At 32.7% G+C, this 8,792-nt stretch overlaps 1 pseudogene; it reads left to right on the forward strand.

The window, feature by feature from the left end:
* The first annotated feature begins 7,215 nt into the window (after window positions 1-7,215).
* Window positions 7,216-7,670, forward strand: LOC101696498 (THO complex subunit 7 homolog pseudogene; annotated as a pseudogene).
* The last annotated feature ends 1,122 nt before the right edge of the window (window positions 7,671-8,792 follow it).

The following is an 8,792-nucleotide window of genomic DNA, read 5'->3' on the forward strand; positions in this document are numbered from 1 at the left end:
ATAGAATCTGTTTGATTTCCTGTTCTCTAATTTTTATAAAGGCAATTTAAGCTATTCACTTAAAGACCAAATTGTTCTGGTCCAAGTTTTTACATTTAATACTATAAGGTTTTGAGTAATTATTCCAGTTTCCTCAAATAGAAAGTGGAGACAAATAATCTTATAAGTTTATAATATTCAAAACCTGTGTATAAAACATTGGTGCATCCAATATATTCACTATTGTTTTGCTTACCATAATGTTCAAAGTAAATATTTAATTATTGGTTTTCCATTTCCTATGTAGAGTTCAAAGATTATTATTGGAGATATCTATCTATCTATCTATCTAACTATCTATCTATCTATCTATCTTTGAATCCATTGGCCCACTATATATATTTACGGTATTATTGCTTTAATTTTTTTTCTCCATTATTGTCTCAACAAATAAAAAAAAAAGTGGTTTTCATTCTCTCTACTTTAGATTAGAACTACAGAGTCCAGAGTGAAGTTCACAAGGGTTCCCTTCTTGTTTACTAATCTTCAAAACAAAGAAACATGAAGACACCCCAGAAGTGGTCCACTGTGGCTAACACACTTAAAAAAGCAACCTGAACACACAGGCTCACACACTGAGCAACATGTTCCGAGGTCAGACCAAGGTTCCCTGCTCAGATGTCTCTTCCCAAAGCCAATGCTCATAGTAGGTTATGCTTTTTCCATCATTAGCCAAACTTCCACTGTTCTCCTCAAAATACATCTCCCATCTTTATTAGAGAATCACACTCTACGGTTTCTTAGTCCAGTTCTCAAGCTCCGCATCACTTTAGTAATCACATGGCTCATATATTTGAGGCAATAATCTATGATTTTACTCATTTCCATTTGATCATTACAGAATTAGCTTTTTCATAGATATTTCTAACCATTTCAGTCATCACTCATTTGACGCATTTCATCTAGTTGAAAATTCTTGGGGATGATCACCAGTTTTCTTTCCACTGATCAATATGTTTATACCTATCATACTATTTATGCCAGAATTCCACCCAATCTTTTTCTTCTGAACTGGCCCACCTTTTCTTCACCTTTGTCACAAAATTTCACATATAAATCTATTCTCTTTTCCCATCCCTGTACTCAAAAGTGCAAGATTTTTTTTTAAAAAAACTACTCAAATAGTAATATTGGTTGCATTGTAAATGCAAGATATCTGGCACCAACAAAGATCTAAAAGCAAGCTAGCAAAATAGTACCTGTCTCTGTTAACTTATCTCTCCCATAAACTACTCATTTTATTATACATCTTCTCTTTTAAAGAAAATATCTTCTACCATATATTTCTTTCAGTAGCCAACTCTCCATTCTACCTCAAAATAAATATGAAAACTACCTCAAAGCAATACAAACACATAAGCACATACACTATGATTCGACTAGGCTACTTGCTTATAACCTTACCTACTGATGTTCATGCATTTTTCATTGTTATTCTTGTTAGCGCTCAGTATGATTTAAATAGCTGTTAAATGAATCATGTTCCTTCTTGGCTTTTCTTCTAATGATCCCTTTGGTTTGTCTCTCATTGTTTTATGTTCAGCCTTTTGCCAACTCTGTACACTCTTTTTAAGAGTATTTTAATCATGCATGATTACTTCTTTTACATAAAACCAACTGATGGAAAAACAAATTAGCTCTCCTTTTATCTTATATTTCTCCTCTGCTCCTGTTTATTCTCTTCTTTTCACCTCAGTTATTTTTTGAAAAATATATGCATAGCTATTGTCTTCATTTACCTCCTACTTACTTATTCTCTATTCTTTATAATATAAACATGTATGCCTTAACCACACACCATTACACATTACAATGCTAATAATTATTTTCAAGATCATTAAAAGTACATACATATGCATATATAAAGACATATATACAATATGCATATATATCACAAATAGATACATGTATAAATGACTCTTTACAGTCTATTCTTTAAAGAACCACTTGAAAGTATGCAACATCCATCCTCTTATGAGACATCTTGCTCCTGTTACTTTCCTATAACCTTTCATATACTCTCAGACAGTATTAACATAAGTTCAAAGAACTGGTGAAGAGGAGACTGGTAAAATGTCCCGTTGTTATCCCATAAACTGTTTATTTTTTGACCCTTTTCTGTGTTTGTCAATGTTTGCTTCCTAAAAATATTTTTATGAGCTCACTTATGGGTTTTTCTAATGATACTCATTTAACCTGAAACATATTCCTGTTGTTTGCATTACTTATAATAATCTTTAATCTGTGAGCATGATTAAATTTTCCCTTAATTATGCTTCTAAAGAACTCTCAAGTTCCTAAATTTATATCTCTAAAACACCAAATTTTTTGCTTGCCTTACCATTCCTCTACTTACTGCTCCAGAGATTAAGCTATGCGACAGTAGGGTCATTTATTCTCACATTTAACAAGTGCTATTTTATAGATCATAATCACTCATTATTTCAGAAAAATAGCTAAACACATTAGTTACAAGCATCGTTTTTTGAATCTCTGCCTTTTATCTTGTATATTTCAGTTACTACAGGTTCGTGAATGTTTTCCTGTTTTTGCTAGTTAAGCTAAACTCCAAATTTGAGAACAAACTATGACTGATATTTCATATTCCCGTATTAAACAATTAGCGGGTTTAGGATCTAGCCATGATTTACAGGATCAACTATGAAAATGGATAATTAATTGAGAAAGAAAGAATTAACTGGTGGGAGAAAAAATAGCATGTATAGAAAGTTATATAATTTAATAGTAATAAGCAACAAGAAAAGAGGAAACCTTAGGAGGTATAAGTTCCCAATTTCCATGTTGACAATTACCCTGAAATCTTGATTGAAAGCATTATTTCCCATTTCTGAATGTGACCTGATGAAGAAGGAAAATAAGCAAGTAAAATAAGGCAAATCAAATTACCAAAAAGAAATAGAATTGATCTTCAACAAAAACTTGGTGTATCTATATTCTCTCCAGTCCTGACATTTAACACTCAGTGTAATGGGTAAATGTTCTGCTTCTTGGGAGAGAATGTGTAATGCTATTCCTGCTCTGTGTCAACTGACCTGAAGGAATCTGTGTGAAGTTAATATTCATGCTCCTTTTATGTTAACACACACTCTGAAGAACTGAGAATAGCCGGGGGTCACCATATAGGTACTGAACTTCTTGAACTTTTCATGCCATGTCCATTTGCATACTTTTATGGCTCATTAGTAACTGGAACTTTCTATCCTAATAATGCAGGTTTCTCAATATTCTTGAAGTGCTCATGTTTTATTTAACTCTTTCCTTCAGGACACAAATGATTTTCCTTTGTTAACTTTTCCAAATTATAGGATATCTAACCAGAAATAGAATAGACACCTCCATATCTCCATCTTTCCTTCACCTATCCCTAAATACATTCTTGATAAAACTAATCAACATAGGTTATGATTTTTGAATTTTAATTAAATATATTTACTTCACACAAAAACTTTTATTAGAATAAATTCTCAGTGGACAGTCAAGAATCACAGCAAAATTTACTTAAAAAATCAACCTCATTAGACTATTTAGTTGCTATAGATAATATTGGCATTCTTTAAGCATGTTTTGAAAGCCCTCAGATGTTTAAGGTCAGTTGAATGACTATGCTTTGAGCATTTTAATTGAATATATAATAAAAAGATTTAAATAAACCACAATTACTAAAAATTCCCAGCGACAAAAATTCACAGGAATTAACAAAACAATATTGACAAATTCCTCTATCCCTCCATATGAAACAGTACCCAAAAAGATAAAAAAGAGGTGAAGTTTACCTCTCTGACTTCAAGAAGCAGTACGTTGAGGTATAAAGCTCATTAGTAAAATGTTGTATTTGTGCTTGCACAAACCGAAGTTTGTGGTCACCACAAGGACTTTTGAAAATTTCCTAACTATGTTTTGCAATATCAACCTCAGAAAAACTATATATAATCTAAACACAAAGCAACAAAGCAAGTAAATCATTAGCAATACAGTAATTTGGCTGTAACCCTGTCTCTTAGATGATTAAAGTCTTAGTATCCTCAGCACCATGAGTTGTGTCAGTAAGAGGGCTCCCATCTCTAGTGCTAACTGTTTTATACTACCTCTATTGTCAAAGTTTATCACACAGGACATACTTTTATTCCTCCCCTCAAAAAATTATACTCTACTTTATGAAAGAATGTTGACATTTAATACGTTTACCTGAATAAAAAGTCTTAAAACTATACTTGTCACTTACCGATTAAAGTATGGTATTTTATTTAAAAAGTATAACAGACAATTTTTATGAGTTTTGTAAATCAAATAATATTTTCACAATTAACATTTTATACTATTGCTTCCTTGATTGATTTAAGTAGTAGAAGGCATGTAAAAACAACTTGGAAAAATGTTCTTTTTCAAGTAAGAAAAATACAGGATCTCTAAAGTTTACATTATTAAAGTTTAATGGAAAAACAGAATTTCTCTTAAAAAATTTAGACAGAGCCTATGGTGATTTATAGAAAGGAAAACATATAAAAATATGATAAGAATTAAAACCACGATGAAATAAATTGAATGGAATAGAAACATTTGAAGTAACAGTAGAGATTGGAAGGATGTAATTTTATTGAATGAGCTGAAATTTAGTTTATACTGTGTTGTTAAAAGCAAATATGTTTAGCTCAAAATTATAAGCATCAAATAATTACAGAGATTCAAAATAAAAAATTCATGAACAATGCATTGAGAGAAAAAAAGAAATGTGCCTTTAACAGAATTCTCATAAAGTATGCAATGGTTACTTTCCTCACTAATATCATTGAATCTAATGTCATACACAAAAACAATAACAATAACCACAAGAAGAAGCATTTCTTGGAGGCATGGAATAGAAATGTGCACAAACTGGATGCACAATTTAAAAAAAAACTACTATTTCACTTGATATGACATTAATAAGGAGCATGTGTAGTATTTCTGTCCATTGAGAAAAAGTTGTATGTCATTCATTCATTCCTTCTGGAAAAGCATATATGTCTGCTACTACCATTACACCTATTACTTCAAGTATAGTATATATATATGTGTGTGTGTGTGTGTGTGTGTGTGTGTGTGTATGAAATACATAAACAATTTCCTTATTACAATGTGATTAATATGCATTAACTTTTTAAACTGTTGCTCAGAAAGCTGCAAGGCTAGTAGGACATATTCTGTATAGCAAATAGAAGAAAATTAAATGTATTTTAGAGAATTGTAGAACTGACTTTGGTGAGGGTGGTATTGTTATTGTTCCCTGGAAGTTGTGTTGTTTAAGTGATGCGCAGGATTGTACTGGGAGTTCATGTTCCACTGCTCAGAGACCTCTCATTATATTGCCTTCAGTCTGCTTCAGCAAGCAAGCATTCAGCCACAAAAGTCACAAAAATTTCACTCTGTACTACAGGGTCCCAGTCACTTTACACATAATGAAAGAAAGAAAGGAAGGACAAGAGGGAGGTGGGGAGGGAAGGGGTAACAGGAGGATGGGTCAGAGAATGGGAAGAAGGAAAGAAAAAAGTGAAGCTAATTTTCAGTGTACATGTTCCTTATTCAGGACAAAAATTTAATAGTATGTCATCACTTGTCTAATTTTAAGCAATAAAGCTTGCATATTCTGCCAGATAAACAATATATGAACTCTACACCAAGTGAAAATGTGAGATAACTATTTGCATGAGCTACTTTTTTGATGAAAGAAAAGTGAAGATCTCTGTACAAAAAAATTTAGTTTAAAATGTTGACCTTTGGTTAATGTCACATACAGCAGTACTCAGTTCACAAAATGAATTCATTCTCCACAATACTGGGGAAGATGGCCACTATCCTGCCCAGGACCTGATGCAGAGTTCAACAAAAGAAGCAAAATTTTACCGAACACTTCTGTTTGTGAACCAAATTATCTTCGAACAGAAGCGTTTGTGAACCAAAGTTATTACTCTATATCATTTGTGTAATATTATATATATGAAGAATGCACACATATTGTAACAATACTTTTTAAAACTTTAAATTTTTTATTTACAGAAAAGTTACAGAGAGAAAGAGAGTTTCCATATAGCACTAACTCTGCTTCCCCTCTTGGTTGCAGGATACATGATTATGCCACAAAACCAAGAAAATAATTGGTATTTTACTATTAATGGAAATGTAGATAATATTTGAATTCCATTACTTTTCCACAAATTGGATCAACTGTTAAATAGAATATTAGTTACAAAATTTATCGAGCAAGGAACCATTTTTAAAAATGGAATAAATTATAATTTCTAAACAGTTAATAAAGAAGGTTATAACACTAAGGATTAGGTTATAACACTCATTCTTTTATTCTAATATTTTACAATTATTGATTTAATGTAGATGTTAATATCTACTTTTCTGGAGGAGAGTCTATATTAGGATTCATTTTTTTTAAGTGAGAATGACTTTGAGACTTTAAAATTCAGGGTATGGAAATTACTACCTTGATTTGGAAAAATTAGTCACATAGAAATTAAGTGAAGCTCCACTTAGTAATTCTCCAGGTTCTGTTACCATGCAGGTTTAGTCTAGAGTTCAAATTCATTGTCAGATACTATTAGTTCTAAACTAAAAACTTAATTGGAGTTGTATTTTACAATGTCTTAACAAATGAGTCCTAATAGGTAAAAATAACCAGGATGTCATATGGATATGTACCAAACTCCCAAGATAGATATAACTACCATGTGTTACAAATATATAGTAATAAGCATTTACTAATAAAACATTTTAAAATGAATATTAAGCTAACAATTAGGTCCCAGAAGTTCTGGAGTGCTTTTGTATAGTAGGATGTTATAGGTAACAATAACCTTGTCTATTTCAAAGAGCTAGAAGAAAGGATTTTGAAAGTTTTCGCCACAAAGAAATGGCAAGCGTTTGGAGAAATAGATATGCTTAACATGACTTAAAGAAAAATAAGAAAGGAGTTTGACCTCCGGGCCACCGCCGCTCACGACATGGGAGCCGTGACTGGCCGTGACTGACGAGGAAGTCATAAGGAAGCTTCTCCTCTTTGAAGAGGACGGTGCTGGAGATGACCACAGAATTAACCTGCTCGTGAAGAGTTTCATTAAGTGGTGCAACTCTGGATCCCTAGAAGAGGGATACAGCCAGTACCAACGCATGTGGAGCACGCTGGCCCAGTGTGAGTTCCCCGTGAGCAAAACATTGCTGGTGTACGACATGAATCTCAGGGAAATGGAAAACTTGAAAAAAATCACAAAGAAATAGAATGCAGCATTGCAGGAGCACATGAAAAAAATGCTGAGTGCAAAAAGTAGATTCTTCAAGCAAAACGAATACGAAAAAATCGCCAAGAATATGATGCCTTGTCAAAGGTGATCGAGCATCACCCAGATAGGCACGAGACCTTAAAGGAACTAGAGGCTCTTGGAAAAGAACTGGAGCATCTTTCACATATCAAAGAAAGTATGGAAGATAAGCTGGAATTGAGAGGGAAACAGTTTCACGTTCTTCCTAGCACCGTCCACGAACTTCAACAGACACTGGAGAATGATGAAAAGCTCTCGGAAGCAGAAGCTCACGAAACAAGCATAGAAGCGGATTCTAAGCCCTAGCAGGTTAATTGCTCACCGTTCTTGATCCTATTGAAAGAGCTACATGATCTTAGAGTGTTTAGAATTTGTTGTGCTGTTGAGACATTTAAAATTTGTGTAGTGAATACTTTGCTTTTAAATATTAATGCTCATTTCACTCATATTTCATCACACAAAGGAAAATGACTTCAATGCATATTTGCTTTTGTTGAAACACACTTTTTATTGTTAAAAGACAAACAACACTGAAATATGTTTAATAAAATTTTTCAAAGCTAAAAAAAGAAGAATAAGAAGAATTGAATTGACTTGAATCTGTCTTACAGAAAAACTAAAAGAGAATATTTACTGTTTCAACATATACTGAGTTATTATTTCCTTAAGAGAAGGAAAAATACATTCAGGAAAATAAGGGAAAACGGTGTATTTTATTTCAAACTTAATGTTTTATTAGTACTTCAATTAATTTAATAGTTTTATTTGTTTCTTTGTTTTAAGATATTCTTGCTGTATTACGCAGGCTGGTGTTCAACTCCTAGATTTAAGTGATTCTTCTATCTTAGCCACCTAAGATAGAAAACTTAAGACTACAGGTTTTTACCAACGTGCAAACATCGTAGTATGGGGATATGCCTTAAATACCCAGTAATACAATAGTGTGTGTGTGTGTGTGTGTGTGTGTGTGTGTGTGTGTGTCCAGTCCAGGGCATCTCACAAAGCCAGGAAAGCTCCCTGTCAGTGAGTTATGCCCAAGCCCATATCCAGTGATTCTTGATAAGCCAGACAATAAAAAAGAAAAACCAGAGCCTACAGATATTTATAGGAGACTTTCAATGATTGATATGTGAGAACCATTGTTGTTATTTGCAATTACTTACAGTAGAATATGGTACTAAACTCAACTAATGAGGATTAAAATGGAATTTCACCCAGTCTACTATCAGGTACAGATAATCTATAGGTGTTTAAAACCCCTCTTTTGCCCTCTTCGGTGCACTAAGAAGTGAAGATGAACTCTATATCATCATTTCAGATAAGGGGAGTAATGGTGTTCATTTCTCAATTTAGAATATTCATTCTAAAGTGACTTAAAACCCACGGTTAATAATCTCAATGTTATAAGAAGAAAATAATGACACTATG

Source organism: Heterocephalus glaber, unplaced genomic scaffold (assembly GCF_053883595.1).
Source record: "Heterocephalus glaber isolate CG9 unplaced genomic scaffold, H.glaber_assembly_v1.0 deba00001538, whole genome shotgun sequence".
Lineage (NCBI taxonomy): Eukaryota > Metazoa > Chordata > Mammalia > Rodentia > Bathyergidae > Heterocephalus > Heterocephalus glaber.